General features: G+C 38.5%; 1 protein-coding gene across 1 annotated transcript in view; it reads right to left on the bottom strand.

Moving 5' to 3' along the window:
• SMG8 (SMG8 nonsense mediated mRNA decay factor) overlaps positions 1-20,370 on the bottom strand; it is a 50,095-nt gene that overhangs the window by 15,324 nt on the left and 14,401 nt on the right. The window lies entirely within an intron of this gene.

Raw genomic sequence — 20,370 nt, 5'->3', positions numbered from 1 at the left:
GATTAATAGAACAGTAGACTTCCTTTTTATCCATCTATTTGCCTGTACCGGACACTTGCTTTTTACATATGCGATTCTCACAACAGGTGCTTAGAATGTTAGGAAAGAGCGCTGGGCAGGCTGGACCTTCACTAGTGCTATTATGTATAATCTCCCTCTTCATAATTTTGTAAATGAGCTACTCAACTAGTGTCAAAATTCCTACTATAGATTTCTCAATTTCTTTATGCAGGGTATAGCGTTGGCTCTGCATTCAACTAGCCCGTTCCTATTTATCCTCTGATAATCCATGTCCCCTTGAAACTTTCAGCATAGATATGGCACTTTGTTTATAAATTTTGCTTGCCACCCGCAAGCTGTCACCTCCCCCCATTATAATATACCTCCTACATACACCAGGAGGGTTAAATACGTGGTTCATCTAGCCTATACCGCACCTTAACTTCCCTTTTTATAAGTATATTTTGCAAAACAATATAACATTGACCCTATCTTCACTCCCAAACTTAGCAAGATTGTTTACTATTTTCTTTTGTTACTTTCTTGGGGAAAAAAAAAGAGGTTCTACCTTTAATACATGATCCAACATTTATGCTGTTCTTACCTGATAAATTACTTTCTCCAACATTGGTGTGTCCGGTCCACGGCGTCATCCTTACTTGTGGGAATATCTCTTCCCCAACAGGAAATGGCAAAGAGTCCCAGCAAAGCTGGCCACATAGTCCCTCCTAGGCTCCGCCCACCCCAGTCATTCTCTTTGCCGTTGCACAGGCAACATCTCCACAGAGATGGTTAAGAGTTTTTTGGTGTTTAAATTTCGTGCATTGTTCCTGTCACTACAGCAGCGTGGTTCTGGTTCGAGGAACTAGAAAAGTCGCTCAGTAGAGAGACTCCATATGAGGAGGTTATGGACAGAGTTCACGCACTTAAGTTGGCTAACTCCTTTATTTTAGATGCCGCTTTGCAATTAGCTAGATTAGCGGCGAAAAATTCAGGGTTTGCAATCGTGGCGCGCAGAGCGCTTTGGCTAAAGTCTTGGTCAGCGGATGTGTCATCCAAGACAAAATTGCTTAATATCCCTTTCAAAGGTAAAACTCTATTTGGACCAGAATTGAAAGAGATTATCTCAGACATCACTGGGGGAAAGGGCCACGCCCTTCCACAAGATAGGCCTTTCAAGGCCAAGAATAAGTCTAATTTTCGTTCCTTTCGCAATTTCAGGAACGGACCGGCCTCTAATTCTGCATCCTCTAAGCAAGAGGGTAATGCCTCACAACCCAAACCAGCCTGGAAACCGATGCAAGGCTGGAACAAGGGTAAGCAGGCCAAGAAGCCTGCTGCTGCTAACAAAACAGCATGAAGGAGTAGCCCCCGATCCGGGACCGGATCTAGTAGGGGGCAGACTCTCTCTCTTTGCTCAGGCTTGGGCAAGAGATGTTCAGGATCCCTGGGCACTAGAAATAGTTTCTCAGGGTTATCTTCTGGAATTCAGGGAACTACCCCCAAGGGGAAGGTTCCACATGTCTCACTTATCCTTAAACCAAATAAAGAGAGGCGTTCTTACATTGTGTAGAAGACCTGTTAAAGATGGGAGTGATACACCCAGTTCCAATAAAGGAACAAGGAATGGGATTTTATTCAAATCTGTTCGTAGTTCCCAAAAAAGAGGGAACTTTCAGACCAATTTTGGATTTGAAGATCCTAAACAAATTTCTCAGGGTACCATCGTTCAAGATGGAAAATATTCGAACTATTCTACCCACTATCCAGGAAGGTCAATTTATGACTACCGTGGATCTAAAGGATGCGTACCTACATATTCCTATCCACACAGAACATCATCAGTTCCTAAGGTTCGCCTTTCTGGACAAACATTACCAGTTTGTGGCCCTCCCATTCGGGTTAGCCACTGCTCCAAGGATTTTCACAAAGGTACTAGGGTCCCTTCTAGCGGTTCTAAGACCGAGGGGCATTGCAGTAGTACCTTACTTGGACGACATTCTAATACAAGCGTCGTCCCTGTCAAAAGCAAAGGCTCATACAGACATCGTTCTGGCCTTTCTCAGATCACACGGATGGAAGGTGAACATAGAAAAAAGTTCTCTGTCTCCGTCAACAAGAGTTCCCTTCTTGGGAACAATAATAGATTCCTTAGAAATTAGGATTTTTCTGACAGAGGTCAGAAAGTCAAAACTTCTAAGCACTTGTCAAGTTCTTCATTCTGTTCCACGTCCTTCCATGGCGCAGTGCATGGAAGTAGTAGGGTTGATGGTTGCAGCAATGGACATAGTTCCTTTTGCACGAATTCATCTAAGACCATTACAACTGTGCATGCTCAAACAGTGGAATGGGGACTATACAGACTTGTCTCCAATGATTCAAGTAGATCAGAAGACCAGAGATTCACTCTGTTGGTGGCTGACCCTGGACCATCTATCCCAGGGCATGAGCTTCCGCAGACCAGAGTGGGTCATTGTCACGACCGACGCCAGTCTAGTGGGCTGGGGCGCGGTCTGGGAATCCCTGAAAGCTCAGGGACTATGGTCTCGGGAAGTGTCTCTTCTCCCGATAAACATTCTGGAACTAAGAGCGATCTTCAATGCTCTCAGGGCTTGGCCTCAGCTATCAAAGGCCAGATTCATAAGATTCCAATCAGACAACATGACGACCGTTGCGTATATCAATCATCAGGGGGGAACAAGGAGTTCCCTGGCGATGAAAGAAGTGACCAAAATAATTCAATGGGCGGAGGATCACTCCTGCCACCTATCTGCGATCCACATCCCAGGTGTGGAAAACTGGGAAGCGGATTATCTGAGTCGTCAGACATTCCATCCGGGGGAGTGGGAACTCCACCCGGAGATCTTTGCCCAACTAACTCAATTATGGGGCATTCCAGACATGGATCTGATGGCGTCTCGTCAGAACTTCAAGGTTCCTTGCTACGGGTCCAGATCCAAGGATCCCAAGGCGACTCTAGTAGATGCACTAGTAGCACCTTGGACCTTCAACCTAGCTTATGTATTTCCACCGTTTCCTCTCATTCCCAGGCTGGTAGCCAGGATCAAACAGGAGAGGGCCTCTGTGATCTTGATAGCTCCTGCGTGGCCACGCAGGACTTGGTATGCAGACCTGGTGAATATGTCATCGGTTCCACCATGGAAGCTACCTTTGAGACAGGACCTTCTTGTTCAGGGTCCATTCGAACATCCAAATCTGGTCTCCCTCCAGCTGACGGCTTGGAGATTGAACGCTTGATTCTATCAAAGCGTGGGTTTTCAGATTCTGTGATAGATACTCTGGTTCAGGCCAGAAAACCGGTAACTAGAATTATTTACCATAAAATATGGAAAAGATATATCTGTTGGTGTGAATCCAAAGGATTCCCATGGAATAAGATAAAAATTCCTAAGATTCTCTCCTTTCTACAAGAAGGTTTGGAGAAAGGATTATCTGCAAGTTCTCTAAAGGGACAGATCTCTGCTTTATCTGTCTTACTACACAAAAGACTGGCAGCTGTGCCAGATGTTCAAGCATTTGTTCAGGCTCTGGTTAGGATCAAGCCTGTTTACAGACCTTTGACTCCTCCCTGGAGTCTAAATCTAGTTCTTTCAGTTCTTCAAGGGGTTCCGTTTGAACCTTTACATTCCGTAGATATTAAGTTACTATCTTGGAAAGTTTTGTTTTTGGTTGCTATTTCTTCTGCTAGAAGAGTTTCAGAGTTATCTGCTCTGCAGTGTTCTCCGCCCTATCTGGTGTTCCATGCAGATAAGGTGGTTTTGCGTACTAAACCTGGTTTTCTTCCAAAGGTTGTTTCTAACAAGAATATTAACCAGGAGATAGTTGTACCTTCTTTATGTCCGAATCCAGTTTCAAAGAAGGAACGTTTGTTACACAATTCCGTGCTCTAAAATTCTATTTAGAGGCTACAAAAGATTTCAGACAAACATCTTCTTTGTTTGTTGTCTATTCTGGTAAAAGGAGAGGTCAAAAAGCGACTTCTACCTCTCTTTCCTTTTGGCTTAAAAGCATCATCCGATTGGCTTATGAGACTGCCGGACGGCAGCCTCCTGAAAGAATCACAGCTCACTCCACTAGGGCTGTGGCTTCCACATGGGCCTTCAAGAACAAGGCTTCTGTTGACCAGATATGTAAGGCAGCAACTTGGTCTTCACTGCACACTTTTGCCAAATTTTACAAATTTGATACTTTTGCTTCTTCGGAGGCTATTTTTGGGAGAAAGGTTTTGCAAGCCGTGGTGCCTTCCGTTTAGGTAACCTGATTTGCTCCCTCCCTTCATCCATGTCCTAAAGCTTTGGTATTGGTTCCCACAAGTAAGGATGACGCCGTGGACCGGACACACCAATGTTGGAGAAAACAGAATTTATGCTTACCTGATAAATTACTTTCTCCAACGGTGTGTCCGGTCCACGGCCCGCCCTGGTTTTTTAATCAGGTCTGATTAATTATTTTCTCTAACTACAGTCACCACGGTACCATATGGTTTCTCCTATATTTTTCCTCCTGTCCGTCGGTCGAATGACTGGGGTGGGCGGAGCCTAGGAGGGACTATGTGGCCAGCTTTGCTGGGACTCTTTGCCATTTCCTGTTGGGGAAGAGATATTCCCACAAGTAAGGATGACGCCGTGGACCGGACACACCGTTGGAGAAAGTAATTTATCAGGTAAGCATAAATTCTGTTTTTTTTATTGTTAAGATATTTCTACAACGTAACAGTTATCAATATGTTACTTCTAATATTGGATGTACGTGATTATAATATTTGAAACCTCAATAAAAATCTAAATACAAAAAAAAAATAAAAGGATTTATGAGCCAAAAAGAATATGTAGAAGCCAGACATACTTTTAAAGAGCAAGACATTTGTATATAGATATATGGAGAATAACCCCAAATTTTAGGAGACAGTGGCTCCCAGGCTTCTGGGTTTGTCGAGCCCTCTCCTAAGACAGAGATTTATTTTTTTTGGCACATTAAAGTTCTTTTAAATAATAAGAAATATTTAATCTTGTCACAGAATATTAGATATACCTCCAATTTACACAATAATCCCCATCCTGGTGTTAGCCAATTCCTTTCCTTACGTGGTTGCATTGCTCCCAAACTTAAAGGGACATGAAACCCAAAAATGTTCTTTCATTATTCAGGTAGAGCATAAACATTTTTCCTTTTTGTTTATTTATAACCAACAGAGAGAGTGCAATGAAATTCAAGTACAGACTTTACGCCTCGCAGGGCCAATTTTTCCATAACAGCCATGGAAAGACAAAAAAATAATAAAAAAAAGTAAAGAGCATCATAAAAAAAAAAGTCCCATTTGACACAGTATAACTATATGTTTAAGGAAAGGAATAAGAATTATGGCATCAAAAAGAACAAAAAACTGCACACTCTACTGGGGTTTTTCCATTTTTACAAATTTTTTTACAAATATTCTATACATCTCAATACTCTGATCGTACTCGTGAGAATTTACCTGCATAACAAAGAAGATAATTAATAAATAAAATAAAAAAAAAAAATAAAAAAAAACACTTTTATATAAAAAAAAAAAAAAATTATATTATATATATATATATATATATATATATATATATATATATATATATATATATATATATATATATATATATATATATATATATATATATAAAGAGAGAAATAAAGATCAGTCACCAAATTCCTAGCAGTACTAGTTCAGTGTTTCTAAATGGGTATATTAAATGTTCAATTTCCGTGGGTGGGAGAGTTTTTATAAAAATAGACCACTTTACAAAGAACTTCTTAACATCTGCCTCACTTTGCAAGTCAGTATCCACTTGTTCAATCATACATTGTTTCTTTAAGCTATTTTTTATTTCTTTTACACTCGGGACTGCGCGATTCTTCCATTTCTTTAACCCCTTAAGGACCAGCGACGTACCCTGACTTGATTGTTTTATAGCGCGGTCTTGCCACCAGCGTTGAGACTGCTCTATTCCACAAAGCCTGCTGGAGGGAGTGCATTAATAGCGTGTTCTTGCTAGACTTGTGCTATTATGTCCTCAAAAAAACCTTAACGACCAGTGACATACAGGGTATATTGTGGTCATTAAGGGGTTAAAATTAGATATCTGCCTGCTAGTATTATTAAATTGATAATTTTCCTTTTGTTGGGGGATATTTCTCCTTCATGGGCTAATAACACTACCTTTAGCGGGGGAAAAAAGAAAGAGGAGAGGCCCAACGTATTTACCATCCAATATTGGACCTTCAACCAAAAGTTTCTAATTTTTGGGCATTCCCAGAACATATGTAATAAATTAGCTAAGGGCAGCGAACATTTTGGGCAGGCGTTAAAGCTAGAGTTCAAACACTGTGATCCCTTTTCCGGTGTAAAATATGACATATGAAGGAGCTTCACCTGCGCCTCCCTCCATGTTGCAGAGAGAGTTGCGTTTGCAACCTCTTGAACTGATGCAATAATTACATTGGAGTCAAGCGTTTCTATTCTTAGCATATCGGCCCACTTGTCTCGAATTTTTTCAATAGTTTCTGTACCTTTTATAGAGACCAGAATTTGATATATATAGGAGATTGAAGTAAATCCATTTCTGACTAGTAAGAGCCAATTTTCTATCTTTCCCAATGACCAGTCCCATCCATAATTAGCTGAGAGACTGACAGCGTAGTGTCTTGCCTGCAAATAGGCAAAGAAGTTTTTGTTAGGGATGTGAAATTCCTCTTTTAAGAAATCAAAGGTTCTAGTACTTTTATTCTCAAAGTCTAATAATTGATGTACAAAAACAAGCCCTTGAGTCTCCCATTGCGTAAAGAGAGCCGATTGCATGCCGGCTTGAAACTGTGCGTTATTTAGTAATGGATTATATCTTGATATTCTAGATTCTATAGTTAATAGGTTACAAACCTTTTTCCACATATGGAGTGGGTTGCAGATTGACCTCATTTTCTTTATTACTAGAGGAAGCGCGTTTTTATTACAGTGCACCAGGGCCCTTAAATCGACTGGATATATTATATTAGAATCCAGCTCTAAATTTGTAATATAGTTACTACTAGTCAACCAGTCTGCTATAATACAGGCTAAAAACACCTGATTATATGTACGTAGATCAGGAAGAGAGAGACCCCCAAGTTTCATAGGTAGAGCTAATTTAGCTAGAGAAATTCTAGGCTTTTTGTTCTGCCAAATGAATAAACGTAAAGCCAAATTAAAAGAAAGGATATCCTTAGCTTTGAGAATAGTAGGGGTATTTTGGAGAACATATAGAATTTTTGGTAAAAGCGACATTTTATATAAAGCTACACGTCCTGATAAAGAGAGGGGGAGCATCTTCCAGTTTTTAAATGCTTCTTTTACCTTTTTGAGGACCGGGAGTATATTCAAATTATACCAGTTGTCAGGATTGGCTGATATCCATATTCCTAAGTATCTAACTGCATCTTGAACTATACTGAAAGGAATATCTAAGGCAGAGTGTTTTGTTTGTTTAATCCATAGTAGTTCTGATTTTGTGTTGTTAACCCTGTAGCCTGAGAATGATCCGAATTGTTCGATTATTTTAAGCAATCTAGGGATATTTTTGGAGGTGTTTGAGATATATACTAAGATGTCGTCAGCATATAATGCCATTCGCATCTCCTTCTTATTGACCCTGATACCTTCTAGTTGTTGCCGGATTAGAATGGCCAGCGGTTCTATAGCCAAGTCAAATAAGAGTGGGGAGAGAGGACACCCCTGCCTTGTTCCTCTGCCTAGTTTTATGTCATGAGATAGGTCCCCGTTTACTATGATTTTAGTTGTGGCATTTTTGTATAAATTATCAAAAAAGCGAAGAAAATTTCCCCCCAGGCCGAATCTCTTTAAAGTAAAAGACAGATGGTCATAATGTACTGAATCGAATGCTTTTTCAGCATCGATAAAAATAATAGCCTTGTCACGGGCATCCTCTTCCCCCTTAATCCCTAATTCTTCCATTACTTTAAAATACTCTATGGTAAGGAATACTTCCCTTATTTTAGCTGAAGAATTGCGCTTCAATAAGAACCCGGCTTGGTCTGTATGGATGATTTTGGGAAGGAGGGATTGAAGCCTTCCCGCCAAGATCGTCATTAATATCTTATAATCTGTGTTTAGTAATGCGATGGGTCGATAAGATTCTTTCTTCTTGTCTTTTCCAGCTTTTAAAATAAGGACTGTATTTGAAGCAACAAAATCTGGTGATGGGGTCAGACCTTTAATGTATAGATCATTGAAAAGCGAGGTTAGATGAGTTGTTATTTCAGGTGCCATTATTTTATATATTTCATTGGGAAGAGCATCAGGCCCTGAAGCTTTATTTAAAGTTAAATTCTGGATCGTCAATAGAGTTTCTTGTTCAGAAATGGGAGAATGTAATTCATCCAAAAGATCAGGAGTTAAAGCCGGATGAACCAAGTTCTTCCAGAATTCTTCACGTTCTATAAAGTTTGAGGTTTTAGCAGTGTAAAGGGTTCTATAATAATCTTCAAATACTCCAATCAATTCAGTTGGTGTTTTAAGACACTTTTCCTCTGTTTTAATCATATCAATTATAGGAGATGCTTTCTCCCGTCTAACCAAGTTTGCCAGAAGTTTCCCTGTTTTGTTCCCATAATGATATAATTTAGCCTGAAGTCTTAAATCACTTTGTGTTGTTTTATACAAAAGAAAAGAATCCCTCTCTGCTAATATGGATATATATCTAGACCAGTTCTCTGGAGTTTTCATATATATATCGATTGTAGGCATTTGTTACTGCCTTCAGAAGCTCCCCCTCTCTTAACTTTAATTTCTTGGATCTAGATATGCTATAAGCTAGTATTTCCCCTCTTAGAACTGCCTTGGCTGTTTCCCAGAACACGGCCGGTTTAGTTATGTATTCAGAATTAAATTGGGCATATTCGCGGAACTTGGCGTTCAGCCAATTTTTAAATTTATTATTAGAAGCCAAGTATCGCGGAAACTAAAAAGACCTAGTTCCTTTCTTAAAATTATCAAGCTGGAATTCTAGATAAATCGGAGCATGATCTGATATTGTAATTGGTGAAATTCCAGCTTTTATCTGAGATTTACAAATTCTTTCATCCACCAGAAAAAGATCTATCCTGGATAGTGTTTTGTGTGCTCGAGAATGACACGTGTATTCTTTAACTTCTGTATTCTGAAGTCTCCAGATATCACATACTTTCAGGTTTTTATTTAGTTTAAGGAATAGCTTGGATTCTAAATTCTCTCTTTGTTTTGTTTGGAGTTGAGTCCCGTCTAAGCCTGTCAATTGGGAATTTAGGTGCCATATTAAAATCTCCACAGAGGATCAGATAGCCCTCTGCACATGAGATAAGTTTATTCTGTAGTTTTTCCCAAAAATAAAGATTAAAAACATTAGGAGCGTAGACATTGCAAAGTGTGTACAGAGTTTTTAGAATTTTAACAATCAGGTATCTACCCTCATCATCTGTTTCTATTTTTGTAACTTCATATGGAGTTTTCTTACCTAGCAGAATTGCTACTCCGCTTTTCCTTTTAGATGTGGAAGAAAAAATAACTTCCTTGACCCAAGAAGTCTTGAGCTTGCGGACTTCATCTGGTTTTAAGTAAGTTTCCTGTAGAAAGGCTAAGTCAGTGTTGGGTTTTTTTAAATAAGAAAGTATTACCTTGCGTTTAATAGGAGAAGTAAGACCTCCTATATTCCAGGAGGTCATCTTGAGCTTATTTTTTATACTCCTAGTAAATATTTAGAAAAAAAAAAAAAAAAGCAGGTGACTAAAAACTTCAATATCCCTTATGTCCCATCTAAACCAAGCACTCAGAAGGAGTATGATCCCGCTCCCTCTGCAACCCTTAAGCACAGTTACTTCCATTTTTATTTTTTTTATTTTTTGTAAAACAGAAGAGAAAAAAATATATAATACTAGCTTTACTTTTAGCTGACTCACCTTCTGCTCTGTTCTAGTTCTGTGGGGTAGGTTTCCTTATAGATATTTTCTGCATCCTGTGCTGAATCAAAAAAATGGTTGTGACCATTTAATACTATTTTCAGTCTTGCCGGGTAAAGTAAGATAGCCCTTGCACCTTACTTGATAAATTTTGTACAGTGTGGGGCAAGTTCCCTTCGTTTTGAAGCTGTTTCAGATGAATAATCCTGAAACAGAAGGATTTTTGTACCATCTAGCAGAATAGGTTGATGTTTACGGTATGCCTGAAGTAGTGTAATTTTATGATGGAAATTTAGAATTTTTGCAATAATTGGTCTGGGTCTTATGTTTTCTTTACTTTGATTAAGTGAACCAATTCTATGAGCCCTTTCAATAATTATCTGGGGGTGAGAGTCTGGAATCTGAAGTAATCGGGGTATAGTATTTGAGAGCAATTTTTCTAGGTCTTCATATTGTTTACTCTCTGGGACTCCAATAACCCTTAGGTTATTTCTTCTCGACCTGTCCTCTAGATCTTCGATCCTATTTTGCATTTTCGTTAATGTGTTATTTGTTAATTCAAGTGCAGATTTATAAGATGAGGTCATATCCTCAAGGTCAGAAATCCTTTGTTCTGCCTCTGAGATTCTATGAGCAAATTGTTTAATTTCAGTGGACAGAGAAGCAATATCCTGTTTTATTTCTACTTTAAGAAGATCAAATTTGGGAGTTAAAGCAGTCAGTATATTATTTACCAGGATTTGCATATCTAGGGGTTCCATTATATTTGGAGGATTTGCACCTCCTGTTTGTGTCTCTACCAGAGGTTCAGGAGTAGTTTTACTTTTTTTGTCTTTCCTCCCCGCCATGGCTGATGGAGAAGATTTAGGGTGACCATGCAAATATTTATCCATAAATAGTTAAGGTACCCCCAAAAATACCACGTGCGTTGTGGGTGTGTTTGGGGAAAAAAAAAAAAAAAAAAAATGTGAAGTGCTCTCGTGAAGTGAAAAAAAAACAAAAAAAAACGGAAGGGGTGGGAAGTGTCCACCTGAGTGACAATTTATTATAGTCAAGAATGTGTTTTTAGTGAAGATAATGCGATTTTGTGATTATATCCTCCTATTCAGCCGTGTGAGGAGTCAGTATTTAGGCTTAAATTTACCTGAACTCTCAGGTCAAGAATTAGTTCCTCTTATAGTTCTTATTTACTAGAATGGCAGATTTACTTTTATCTTCCCCTAATCCTATAGCTACTGTGTTCCCCACTTAGAGCCAAGATTTAGTGCCTTAAAAGGAGAAGAAAAAGAGGATATTGATCTATGTATTTCTATCAATTCTTTTCAATATCCATAGTTTTCACTCAGCCTAGCAATATACAGCACTAAAAGTATGTGTCTGTGATTCCTTTCATATGTCAACAAAAACAGGAAAATTAAGATTTAAGACCTAGAGAGGCAACAAAAGATTACTTGTTTAAGAACTACTTGCAATTTGAGTCAAAAACCAGAAACATTAACTCACTCTATGCCTATCCCAATAGCAGAGGGAGAAGAGAGATGGGGTATATCTCTTCTCCCCTTTCTTTCTTTCCCCCCCCCCCCCCTCCTTTCCTCTCTAAAGTTTAGGTTTTTTTTGCCGTTTTGTATAGCAACACTATAACATAATAGATACTTTTAACAGTATGGAATAATATTTAAGCCAACATAATTTTCCTTTCTTTTCTTTCTCCAGTTATCTCTTTTAAAATCAGGAGCTTCCTATTAAGGCTTAAGATTGTCAGCTGAAGCAGAGATTTAAGACCTTTATGAGAGGATATTGAGCTATATAATTTCAACAGATATTTTTAGTAACCAGAATTTTCACTCAGGATACCACTGCCTAACACGTAGAATATATATATATATATATATATATATATATATATATATGATTCCTTTAACAAATCACCAGAAATGGGGAAATTGTGACTCAATACTTAAGGGCATACCCATAGATAGTTATAAAGCTTCTTATAGTCTATTAGCTTCAAGGCAGAGTTAGATTACACTATACCTACAGCAGTGCTCTCTATGCTTTTTAAAACTAGTACAGATAATGGAAAAAAAAAGAATTTCTTTTTTTTCTTTCCCCTTTCTTTCCCTCTTTGATAGGCAGAAAGATATAGGGGGAGTGAAAAAGCACAGTGTATCAGAATATTACATTATTATTTTTTTCCCCCTTTTCATTTCCCCTTTCCTCTCTTTAGAGACAAAACATTTGCAGTTTTATGAAGCAGTAATGTATCACAATGTAGCGCAATATACAACAACATAACAGAGTATATCATGGAATGTCCTTTAAACAGTATAGGGTTGTATTTAGCCCAGCAAATTTTTCATATCTCTTTTTCCTCCCTCCAGTTATCTTCTCTTAGAGGTATTTAATATTTCTTTTAGAGTTATTTCTTGTAGTTAGACAAAGACCCTTCTGCCCTCAGTCAGATATTTGTTTTCTTTCTGCTTTCTCTTCTTTCTTTCACCCTCTTCTTCTTTATGGGATTGTCCTTTTATATAAGGGCCGCTTTTCCCCGTCTACACGATTGACCCCTTACACCACTTTTAGTGGTATGCTTTGTTAATATTCTTGCCCACTAAATCCTCTAAGCACCTCTGCAGCCTGTTGGTCCTAGGGCTTTAAGAAATACTGAAAGTCAAACTGGTAATACAAGCAAGCTTGCCTCCCCCCACACGCTGCTCACCTGTCTATCGTATCACAGTATCCAGTAGTGGTAGACCTGCTTCTAATCCTTTCAGGTCCCTTCTCAAGATACCTGGCAGTCTCTCCTCCTCTCGCGCAGCACCGGTGGGAGAGGAGAGAGCGATTATGGCAGCAGCCTTCACGGCCTATGCAGGAACCTTCCGCGATCTTCACCCTTCCACCTTGAGGGCTCTAACTCCTACCCCTCTCTCGCAGCACCGGTGGGAGAGGGGAGGATCCAGCAAGAGAGTGCGGAGGCTGAACCCAGATGCAAGCAGCCCGCGGATACCAATGTCAGCCCGGTATCGCAGTCGGCTCACAGGAAAAAGGTGCCCATTCCGGCAAATGCAGGCGAGTATAGATTAGGAATCCAAACGTGGCTGACAGACTTGTTATATGTTGGGGTATATTCTCCTATGGGCCACCTGCCCAGCCGGGTCCGTTCACTGTCTCAAGCGAGCCCACATAGGCAAAAAAGGAGAGAAGGAGACAGCTTGCAGCGGGGGGGGGGGGGCAGTCCACAATTAGCAACGGGGGCCAGTATTCTCTGGGGTAAACACAGTAGTAGATGGCCGTTAAGATCCCTGCAGCAGACGTGCTCATAGGGGAAAATAGGAAGGACAGATGAAATAGCAGATACACCTGGCCGTGCTGAGTAGGAGCGGAGAAGGCCACCAGCTTAGCAGGTATAATATAGGGATTCTTAAACGTGACCAATTAAGGACAAAGGTTTGCCAGTTAGAACAAATGTTTGTTAAAGAAAGCTTGAATATCAACAGCATTAATTCCAAAATAAGTTTTTTTTTTTTTTTTCCCTTTTGCTTGGTTTAGTCTGTTATACAGCGAGATGTAATAATGCTGTTCAGGTTCCAGAGGCGTTGTCTCAGACTATCCAATTAGCTACCCCACTGATCGGGGTGAGGCGCGAGAGAAACCGCCAGCAGCTGTAGGACTGGAGCAGAGAGCTCAGCAGCTTACACCTTGCTCCTCCTCCACCGGAACCACTATAGCCAGAGCATAAACATTTTAAACAACTTTCCAATTTACTTCTATTATCTACACATTTAAGTATATTTAAAAATTGTATGCTTTAACTGAATAATGAAAGAATTTTTTTTAGTTCCATGTCCCTTTAAGGAGGTTGCTGACTTCTTTATTGTTTAATCCAAGTTGCACTAATCAGTTGTTTTCTCTATCACACCACTTTGTTTATTTACCATGGACCAGCTCTTCATAATTATATAACTACTATATATAGTGTATATTATATATATATATATATATATATATATATATATATATATATATATATATATATATATATATATATATATATATATATATATACATATACATACACGAACACCGTACAAGAAATAGAGACTATTGTTTATCATACCAACAGATACGATAACACTATACAGAGATACATTTGAGACAAGACAGGAATGCGGTCTGGTACAGGAGGATTATGAGGCTCTTCTCCCTAGAGAGCACTGGGATACAAAAGTTGGGAGTGACCACGCTGTTTCTTCGGTTAAAGACTCTAGGTCTACAGGTGTAGAATCTGCACATGGCTTGACAAACTCAGGAGCCAGGGACCCACTGCCTTCTTAAAATTAGGCTCTGGCTCCCTGGTTTAGAGTGCACAAGACACCCATGGGTGCCTTCATTTCCCCCGGACAGCTGAAAAAAGCCACACCACAAATTAACCAGGATCCTTTCTAGGCGGCACAGCTGTTAAATACAACTCCAACTTTTGTGTTATATAATGTGTGTCTAATAAACTTAACACCTCATATTTTATGCAGTTTTCTCACCACATGGCTATTCAAATACCCAAACAATCTCACGTAGTTCTCAGTCCCGACCTCTTTCTACACAGCGCATCTCTGGGGCAAGTAGCATGGCAGGCAACCAGATAGCGCTGTGCGACGCTTACCGCAATAAATTCCCCAGACAGCTCTCCAACCTGAAAGACTTGCATCTGTTGTAATCACAGTCCAGGTAGGATGAACAAAAAAGGCCCCCTGAAATAAACACTGATGGTCTAACCACCAAGTCAGAGAGAGTTGAATGTTGGGATTTAAGTATATCAATTGTGATATCAGAGTATAATCCCTGCACCATTGATTCAACATACAAAGCTGCAGAGGTCTCATATGAAAACGAGCAAAGGGGATTGCGTCCGATGCTGCAGTCATGAGACCTAAAACTTCCATGCACATAGCCACTGAAGGGAATGATTGAGACTGAAGGTTTCAACAAGCTGAAACCAATTTCATTTGTCTCTTGTCTGTTAAGGACAGAGTCATGGACACTGACTATCTGGAAACCTAAAAAGGTTACCCTTGTCTGAGGAATCAACTTTTTTGGTAAATTGATCCTCCAACCATGTTTTTGAAGAAACAACACTAGTTGATTCGTATGTGATTCGGCTAAATGTAAAGACTGAGCTAGTACCAAGATATTGTCCAAATAAGCAAACACTGCACACTGTTCTCCAATTACAGATAAAAGGGCACCGAGAACCTTCGAAAACATCCTTGGAGCTGTTGCTAGGCCAAATGGAAGAGCAACAAATTGGTAATGCTTGTCTAGAAAAGAGAATCTCAGAAACCGATAGTGGTCTGGATGAATCGGAATGTGAAGATATGCATCCTGTAAGTATAACTATCAGGACATATAATGACCTTGCTGAACAAGAGGCAGAATAGTCCTCATAGTCACCATCTTGAAAGTTGGGACTCTTACAAAATGATTCAAAAACTTCAGATCCAGAACTGGCCTGAATTAATTTTCTTTCTATGGGACAATGAATAGATTTGAATAAAACCCCATGTCAGGAGAATCACGCTGTTGCTTTAAATTAACAGATTCACACTATTGCTTTAAATCTATCTACAATCTGATTGGTGCCTCTGCCTTTAAAGTTCCACCTCCAACTACACCCATTGCTTTGTAATTTTTCATTTACCTCTAATACCAGTGGTGTAAAACTGAACGGAATTCTAAAGCCTCTAATCCTCTAAAAAACTATACTAAAGCAAAATAACAAGCCTGCTCAAATCTCACCTGTGATATCTTCTAAGGATCCTGTGTGAAAACATTCCTGCAGCTTCTTTGAGGATCGCTGCACAAATCTATCATTAAATTCAAAAAGGACATTTTATTACTTGCTTAAACCTTTACAAACTCATCTCTCTCCTAACTTTAACTTCCAAAGGATCTCCATAACAAAAGTCTTACCAGGACCGGTATTCAGGTTAACGGTTGCACTGCCGCCTCCCATCTGTGACGTCACACGCCACCGGACCGCGGTAAGGGATTTTCACTAACAATCTTTCTCCTTCAGAACCGCGTCTCTCACTTCTAGTGATTTGAAGGGAGTTCAGTGTGGTATACCCCCGAAGACTTAACTCTGCTGATTGCCTGTTCCTTCGCCTGAGTTTGAATCCTGCTACTATCAAGGTAACAAGATATTATGTTGAATTGAACTGTTACATTCCTTTTCACTAAAGACGGCTAATTACTCAAAACAAAGTTATAACAGTGACTGATACTTATTGTCCGTTTACAAAAGGGATTGATAGAGGAATATTGAAAATCACTGACTTTCTAACTGTTACTAATCCTCAAACTCATATTATACTAATTCTGAATTTGCTGATATTTATAATTTATCTCTGACATAGAGAATAAATTACCTTCTGTATATGAAGTAATATACAGAGTTCCTGACTAACTCACTTAATAAGCATTGGACCCTTTTCTATTCAATAAAAGGGTTTCAGATTTATTCAGTGATACAAATTTATTTAAGGTACAGCAGTTGTGTTCCTTATCAGGAGTTCCTCCTTATACCCCAGACCCTGTTCCTGAAACAGAACTGGTATAAATACCCCTAAAAGCTCTAGATCTGAAACACACTTCAGAAAAGCCTGAGCCTTCACCGGATTTGCTGGAACGCGCAAGAGAAAAAAAATCTTCTCACAGGAGGTCTTACTCTCAATCCTATTCGATACCCTTGAGAGACAATACTCTGAATCCACTGACTTTGAACATATATCTTGCCCAAATATCTTGGAAAATTTTCAATCTGCCCCCAACCAGCTGAACTGGATCGAGGGCCGCACCTTCATGCAGACTTGGGGGCTGGCTTTGGTTTCTTAAAAGGTTTGGATTTATTCCAACTTGAAGAAGGTTTCCAATTGGAACCAGAGTCTTTAGGGTAAGGGTTGGTTTTCTGTTCCTTATTCTGTCGAAAAGAACGAAAATGATTAGAAGCTTTAGATTTACCCTTAGATCTTTTATCCTGAGGCAAAAAACTCCCCCCCCCCCCCAATGAGATTTGAAATAATTGAATCCAACTGAGAACCAAATAAATTGTTATCTTGGAAAGAAAGAGATAGTAATCTATACTTGGATACCATGTCAGCATTCCAAGATTTGAGCCATAAATCTCTTCTAGCTAAAATAGGTAAAGACATAGATTTAACATCAATTTGGATGATATCAAAAATGGCATCTCAGATAAAATAATTAGTATGTTAAAGCAAGCAAACAATGCTAGACAAATCAGGATCTGTTTCCTGTTGCGCTAGGCTATCCAACCAAAAGGTTGATGCAGCCGCAACATCAGCCATCGAAATGGCAGGCCTGAGAAGATAGCCAGAATATAAATAAGCTTTTCCTTAGATAAGATTCAAGTTTCCTATCTAAAGGATCTTTAAAAGAAGTACTGTCTTCCATAGGAATAGTAGTAAGTTTGGCAAGAGTAGAAATAGCCCCATCAACGTTGAGGATTTTTTCCCAAAACTCTAATCTAGCCGCTGGCAAAGGGTACAAACTTTTAAACCTAGAAGAAGGAATGAAAGTAGTACCAGGCTTAACCCATTCCTTAGCAATCATATCAGAAATAGCATCAGGAACTGGAAAAACCTCAGGTGTAACCACAGGAGGTTTAAAAACAGAATTTAAACGTTTACTAGTTTTGATATCAAGAGGACTAGACTCCTCAATATCCAAAGTAACCAACACTTCTTTTAACAAGGAACGAATATACTCAATCTTGAAAAGATAAGTAGATTTGTCAGTGTCAATGTCTGAGGTAGGATCTTCTGAATCAGAGAGATCCTCATCAGAGGAGGATATTTCAGTATGTTGTCGGTCATTAGAAATTTCATCAATTTTATGAGAAGTTTTAAAAGACCTTTTACGTTTATTAGAAGGTGGAATAGCAGACAAAGCCTTCTGTATAACATCAACAATATAATTTTTCATATCAACAGGGATATCATGTACATTAAATGTTGATGGAACAACAGAAACTGTACTAGTACTGATGGAAACGTTTTCTGCGTGCAAAAGCTTATGACAATTGTTACATACTACAGCTGGAGATATAATCTTATCTAATTTACAAAAGATACACTTAGTTTTGGTAGAACTGTGATCAGGCAGCAGGGTTCCAACAGTTGCTTCTGAGACAGGATCAGATTGAGACATCTTGCAAAATGTAAAAGAAAAAACAACATTTACAATTTCCTTATATATCAGCTTCAGGAATGGGAAAAAAGGCAAACAGCATAGCCCTCTGAGCATAAAGAAGACAAGAGACATATAGGAAGTGGGGTGAAAAAATAAACTAAATTTTTTGGCGCCAAGAATGACACACAACGCAAAAGGAAGTTAAGAAAAAATTGTTGGCGCCAACAACATCCGGAAATGATGCAACTTGCATCATCACAGACGCAACCTCGTGCAAGAAAACCTGGCTTCAACCAAGACACCGGAAATGACGAACTTGCGTCAAAGACGTAGCTCTGCACCAAAAAAATTCATGCCAAGAATGACGCAATAAATAACAGCATTTTGCCCGTGAAATTAAAAGAAAAAAAAGTACATTTTAAAAAAAGGACTATAACTCAGGTAAGACAATAACAAATAAGTAAAATACATATATTTAAAACTTTATATTAATACATAAAAAGTGCCAAACCATAGCTGAAAGTGTCTTAAATAATGAAAACATACTTACCGAAAGACACCCATCCACATATAGCAGATAACCAAACCAGTACTGAAAAAGTATCAGCAGAGGTAATGGTATATAAGAGTATATCATCGATCTGAAAAGGGAGGTAGAAGATGAATCCCTACGACCGATAACAGAGAACCTTTGAAAAGATTTCCTGCAAGGAAAACCATAAAATTAATAGGCGATACTCCCTTCACATCCCTCTGACAAACACTGTACTCTGAGGAATTGGGCTTCAGAATGCATAAAAGCGCTTATCATAGAAGAAATCATAGAAATCAAGCACAAACTTACTTCACCACCTCCATAGGGAGGCAAAGTTTGTAAAACTGAATTGTGGGTGTGGTGAGGGGTGTATTTATAGGCATTTTGAGGTTTGGGACACTTTGCCCCTCCTGGTAGGATTGTATATCCCATACATCACTAGCTCATGGACTCTTGCCAATTACATGAAAGAAAAACAATTTATCACAAGCAGGAAGAAGAAAAAGAAAAAAAAAAGAGGAAGAAGAGGAAGCCAATGCATATTACAGTACATTATTCTATATCAACCTTACCCAATCATTATATTTTTTTGGTTCTTAACCCATTATTTTCATCATATCTTATAATTTACTATTAAAAAAATTAAAAATATGAAGAAAAAATGGGGAAAAAAACAACACACTTTTTCTAACTTTGACCCCCAAAATCTGTTACACATCTACAACCACCAAAAAACACCCATGCTAAATAGTTTCAAAATGTTGTCCTGAGTTTAGAAATACCCAATGTTTACATGTTCTTTGCAAGTTATAGGGCAATAAATACAAGTAGCACTTTGCTATTTCCAACCCACTTTTTTTCAAAATTAGCGAGTTACATTGGAACACCGATATCTGTCAGGAATCCCTGAATATACCTTGAAATGTATATATATTTTTTTTAGCAGACAACCCAAAGTATTGATCTAGGCCCATTTTGGTATATTTCATGCCACCATTTCACTGCCAAATGCGATCAAATTAAAAAAAAAAAAAAAAAAAAAAAAAAAAAAAACGCACAATTTTTCACAAACTTTAGGTTTTTGTTTTTTTTTGGGTTTTTTTTCAGGCACTTTAAAGATCATCATTTATTTACTTATAATAAAAAGCTAGTATACAGATATGAGGGAATCTGATCATTGCAAACAGTTACTCAACATTTTTGCTCTCTGTATTCGAAGAAAAAAAAAAAAAAAGTTAGTGCTTTGTCTATAAAGTTCCACCATCATCCCTTCTTGTGCTGTATGGCCCTGCAAAATGACTTAAATGTGCTCAAGACCTTCTGACACTCATCTGGATGATTTATATAAGCTATATACAGAATAAATTGAACAAAAATAGAGTGACAAGCAGCAATATAGAAGAAAAACATGAATTTTCCACAAGATCAAACAGTGATAACCTGCATAATTTTATATATAAAAATGAAATCTCAGTTTAGTGTTTTATAGAAACTTTGTAATTGTTTGAGCTGGTTATTACTTGCCAACATATGCATGCAACATCTCATAGGTGCGATTGCGTCCGAGGCTAAACAGACAAAGACAGGCCTGGAAAAATAACTTATTAGTACATAAAAACTAAGACAAACAAAAACCCACAAATACAAAA

The sequence above is a fragment of the Bombina bombina genome, chromosome 3 (assembly GCF_027579735.1).
Source record: "Bombina bombina isolate aBomBom1 chromosome 3, aBomBom1.pri, whole genome shotgun sequence".
NCBI lineage: Eukaryota > Metazoa > Chordata > Amphibia > Anura > Bombinatoridae > Bombina > Bombina bombina.
Note: the sequence above shows the minus strand (reverse complement) of the source record. Positions and strands in the feature narration are given on the sequence as shown.